General features: G+C 39.2%; 1 long non-coding RNA gene across 2 annotated transcripts; it reads right to left on the minus strand.

Annotated features, from left to right (window-relative positions):
* Positions 1-1,347: 1,347 nt before the first annotated feature.
* Positions 1,348-5,017, minus strand: LOC123378301. 2 transcript variants are annotated; one of them, XR_006582553.1, is made up of 4 exons: positions 4,700-5,017; positions 4,528-4,613; positions 2,512-2,773; positions 1,348-1,861 (listed from the first exon to the last, which is right to left on the minus strand). It is a non-coding gene; the product is annotated as an uncharacterized LOC123378301 (long non-coding RNA). The 2 variants fall into 2 exon arrangements; XR_006582554.1 differs by lacking the exons at positions 4,528-4,613; positions 4,700-5,017 and adding an exon at positions 4,178-4,252.
* Between the last annotated feature and the right edge of the window lie 301 nt (positions 5,018-5,318).

The following is a 5,318-nucleotide window of genomic DNA, read 5'->3' on the forward strand; positions in this document are numbered from 1 at the left end:
TACAAGCCTCGCCTGCCAAATGGCATGACATCACCACCACTGGCTCATCCAGGGCCTTAGCGCTCACATGTTACACTCTAATGATAGGTCTGTATTTTCTGATCTGGCGGAGTTGCCGTTGCCACAGATCTAGTGGTGGGGAGACAGGGAGATGGTGTTATGCCATTGCAGCTCCCTGGCCTTCGGCTGACTCGTAGCTGGCACAAGTTAGAGCAGCCCAAAGGGCTGCTCTAAGTTGCCACCAGCTGCATATGGTCCCAAGGGATCATTCTAGCAGCTGAGGATCACTGGAGTCATATCACATACCAGGAAAGGATGACATAGATCTAATATAGTAGCTCTATGCCACCTGGAGATTCCTGCCATGCTGACTTCATTGGCACTATGTTGATTTACACCAGCTCAGGGTCTGGCCTTTCATAACTTTTTTGTAGTAAATTACCCCTCCATTAAATATCTAAATGAAAAAAAAAAGTTCTTAATTAAAGAGCCTGGGAAACTGAACATGTTTCAGTTGTATTTGTCATTAGCTGACAAACAGACAAGAACATGGAAAGATTCATGCGGCTCACAGCCACTGCAGAGTGCCATCCAATGTGTCAGAGCCACCGCTGTGTGTAAGAACTTGCATGGATAGTTTGCACCCCATGCACATGGGGAACTTGGATTGTATGCTAGTTCTGCTTAGATCAGTACAGAAGAGAGGAAGGATTGAAGGGTGAGCTGAAGAAAGGGAAGGGACATAGCCAAAGGATCTGCAGTTATGTGGCTCTAGTGGTCGCAGACCGCTGTATAGCGTGCATGCAGGGGTCACAATCCAAGGGTTACTGCAGAGGCTTGTGGGGCTGTCCCCACTCTGCATTTTGGTGGGGAGGGTAGATTTTGTGTACCCAGTTCCCATACACAAAATCTGTTCCCTCAGATTTTATGCAGGGACTGCGTGTGTGAATTTTACTTTTAACGTGTACTAAATAAAAACTGACTTCATAAAGCATGCACATTTCCTAAAATGAATACAGCCGTTAACACAGCTATGAAGAAATATGAATTTGTCTTAATTGGGGACCTGATTTTGTTATATGTCGAATTAGATTATTAGAGTTTTCTTTTGGAATAAATAGAGCAAAAGGCAGAGTTTTGTTAATTGGCTGAACCAAATTCTGTTCTCATTTGCATTATTGTAAGTCTGGAGTAATTCCATTCAAGTGAAGGGTGTTACTCTAAATTTACAAAGGTGTATTTGAGAGCAGAATTTCTCCCTCACACTTTTGGGTCATGAGCCTTATTTCCATAGGCCCTTTTGTACCATTTTGACAGCATAAAGGGGCCTTAATTTGGGGCAGGGTGGTGCAAAGTGGCCTTAACATACATGAGAATTAGGTCCTCTGTCTTCAACAGATGCGTGCTCAAACTTGGTAAAAAGATTTTTTTAAATATATCTTACTTACTGTATACACACATCTCATAAAATCCAGCAGTGGAAGTCCAGTAGATTTATTTCATTTAGATAACTCAACGTAGGCTTTTGTTATGTTCCATAATGATAACAAGGTGTTAGAATCACAGAAAGTGCAACTGCAGATTTCTACTTGGTATGGTGCCAGGAACTGCAGGGTCAAAAGAACCTGCAGATTTATGTACTTTTAGTTGGATTTTTACTATCAGATCTTTGGCTCTCCAATAATTCAGAACCAGATTCAGATCTCATTTATTCTGGTGTAAATCTGACAATGGATTTACGCTGCTGTCAAACCAGGCTGTGTGAGAAGAGGCTCAAGTCCTGTGTATCCAACTGCGTTTGCAATTCTTTAGATAATGTTTAAGTTGACGAGAAAATTAGCTTTGACATTCTGTATTCATGCTGAAAATATAAGGGAAAATAGGATTATTATTAATCAGTAGTGGAAGTCAAGTGTCTATAAAGTTTGATTTGAATATACTTAAATTACTTTCATACAAGACCCTAAAGTTCATATTAATTAATGTGGTTTTTTTTAATCACTGATTTGTAAAAAGTGTGGAATTTTTTTTTTATGAATAGTTAACTTTTGGCTCCTCCCTTGAAATACAAAGTATATGTCAGAATTTGGAAAATGTTGACAAAAGACTACTAAAACCTGTAAAGTGAGGTCGCCTTTCAGATGAGTACATTATATTTGGCCATTTGTGATTGTCAGCAACTGCTGTTGTATTTTTAAAAAAAAATTGCTACCATATCTCTACATTTTCATCAGCATCTCCAGCATAATTTGGTATGTATTACCTCTAACTGTAAATTACACATTTCCGGAAACTTAGGACCAAATTCTTAGCTGGTGTAAACTGGCATAGTTCCATGGACATCCACAAAGCTTTGATGATTTACACCAGCTGAGCACTGGACTCAGCCATTCACCCAGCCATTCCAACTGTACATATTTATTCTGAGAAAAATATTTTCACAATAAAAGGACATATTTATGATGATTGAAATTCTTTTTTCTTTGGTATTTTTTCTCTTTTGCTCTTTACCTAGTAAGGAAATAAGCTGCTATTTTCAAACCACAGTGTCTCTTTTCACATCCTTTATAGAAGTCCTCTCTCCCAAAACAATTAAAAATAAAACCAAGTGACATTCTGAGTGTGTCCGGATCATGAACCAGGTAGGGAGCATGTGGAAGGAAGGGAGAAAGATGTGTGCATTCTGTCTTTGCCACCATTTTGTTGCAGCTCTAGAAAGCAGCAAATGGTGGATATTGTTTCATTGCAGAGTATGGTTTTGTACTGGATCCATCTGCAAAGAATAAACATGTCATCAGTCCTCATTTGCTATATCAAAAAAACATTCCCCATGTCCATATTTGATTTTCAAGTGCATCTGTGCACTGATTGAAACCCTCCCAACATGCTGCTACACAAATGCAAAACCCACACATTTCTGATTTTGAATCAAGCACTGTTTTGCTCCTGCACTCCTGTTTCAAAGTTTGCTTGAGAGTTGCAGTGCGTGCCCTTTTAACACTTTTTTTTCTTACTGAGAGAGCCCGGTGTTCATTGTAAGAGTGTGGTGCAGTCTTTCCATTTTGTTCTTATTTTTGCCTTTGGAGCCAGCTTTCATTTTCACAGTTTATTTATCCTTTATTTACAGCCCACATGTGCTTTTAAGCAACAAGGAAGTATAAGCCTGAGTTTTAATTTAGGAATTTCTGGCAATTGATAAGTTGAACTAGATGTAGCACTGACTTTACTATCAGTGTCGAATTTAAAAGAAAGAGAAAAAACAATACCACATTGAACCACAAAGTTCCTCAAAAAGGATGAATCTGATATAAAATATCATGGAATATTTTTCTTTTAACATTGATTAAATTGTTAGATTAAAAAACCAAGATCAGTACAAAGCGGTAATTTTAGAGAAAATTTTGTTTTACCTAATTATTTTGTGCAAGCCCAAAGTCCAAGAGTTACCTTAACTGCGAAGCTCTGTAGTAGCCTTTGCCTGTCATTTTTAATCAGGTTGTTTTAGGTAATTTTTGTTATGCCCCTCATTACTGAATTGTTTATCAATAGGTGCACCAAGTGTCACTAGCTTTTCTCATCAAGCCAGGTCTGACAAAGAGCTGCAGTGCATGGGAAAGAGGCAGCTAGGTGAAACTAATGCCATAGATGTTTGATTCATTAGGAGCTTATTGTTAACGGGGATGTCTGATTGTAAAGGCTCAGTCAAGCAAAAGAGTGCAGAGTAATCAGTCGGATTTATAGTTTGCAGGGCTCAAAAAAAAATCAACATAAACCTTTGGATATAGCAGAAACAGAAAAATCCCCTTTGGGCAGCCCTAACCTGAGACCAGCCAAATAAGGTCATGCTACATGAAGGTTGCCTGTTAGGTGATGGAAGATATAGGAGGATTAAAGCCATATGGCATGGCCTATCATACCTTCTGACTTAAGATAACAAAGCCAAGCTTTGTGCTTAGCTGTTTTTGACTGACATCATCAATTTTATTTTATGTTGGTCACCTCCGGTAACAGGAAAAAATGGCCTAGGGTTGATAACACATGCCTGGTTTTTTTAGTATTAAGATGCCTTTCAGCTAGTTTTGTGCTGTAAAAAATTTCAAAGAATTAGTAGCTTGTTCTTCTATCAGCCATCCTCCAGCAACTGTCAGCCCCCCCTTCCCTTGTTTTCAGTTTGTACCTTGCAAATGAGAGACAGCCGTATTCAGAACCAGATGTAAGGCTCCTAGAGAATGAGCGTAAGCTGTTGTACTTTAAGCCTAATGGGAAGTTTTATATGCAAGGGCCTTGAACTGATTAGTATAATTCCCTCTTTAATACAGCTGTCCCTCCAGATTAAGGTAAACCAAATGTTGCAATCAGAGATTAGTGTACCTTGCCAGTTATTAACATCCCCGGTTGCTCAGCAAGCACGTCAGACACTAATGCTGTGTATTTATTTGCTACTTCCCCACTGTAACTTGAACTTCTGCACCTGTCAACGCATTCCAGGGAAGAGAGGGGTATTATTGGAAAGCAAAAGTTTTATACCTGTTACACCTGGTTTGGTTTGTCACAGCCTAAGATTTTTCTTCTTTTCTTGCCAGGATTGCCAGGTGGTTTAATCCGTTACTCTGCTGGTTTTATGAAAAAAGACTTTGTATGTGAAATTGCATTTGTTACTCTCATCTGCTCTCTCTGTTACCGTAGCTGAGCTACTCACCTAAACTGGGCCTTTTCTTTCCTTTCCCTTCTGTAAGGGAGTTTTCTTCTTCTTTTTTTTCTGTGTAGAGGATGTAGCACAGGGCTAGAAGAATCAGCACCCACTCCTGCTGTGCTCTAATCAGTTAGTGGTGCCTCTCTCACAAGGTGGGTCACACAGTTGTCTTATTACATTTGGCAGGATATCCTGTCCGCCAGCAACACAGATGTCAAGAAGGACAATGTCCTGGCTATCGCAGAAAGATCTTTACTCCCCCCCTCGACCCGGTCTGATTTTACAGATAATGTATACCGTAAACATACTTAAAAAGCTAAGAGGCCTGAGTGTCTCTTGTGTAGGAAACCAGTAAAGTCAGGACATTCCAAATAACTACCTCTCTAAAGCATTTAATTAATTTGGCAGATGTGTTAAAATAAGTGTAAATAACAGTTTGGGGATGGGAGGAGAGAGCCTTCATATATAGAAGAAAAGGCTACCATGAAGCTATCAACTTTTTTTTACTATGGAAACTATCTGCATTATCTGAGGATAGGAGGCAAAAAGTTAAAATGAATAACAGAAGACAAGTACATGCCTTTGCTAAGAAAATAACACCCTGTTTAAGCATTCCATTGTTTAC

The sequence above is a fragment of the Mauremys mutica genome, chromosome 10 (genome assembly GCF_020497125.1).
Source record: "Mauremys mutica isolate MM-2020 ecotype Southern chromosome 10, ASM2049712v1, whole genome shotgun sequence".
Lineage (NCBI taxonomy): Eukaryota > Metazoa > Chordata > Testudines > Geoemydidae > Mauremys > Mauremys mutica.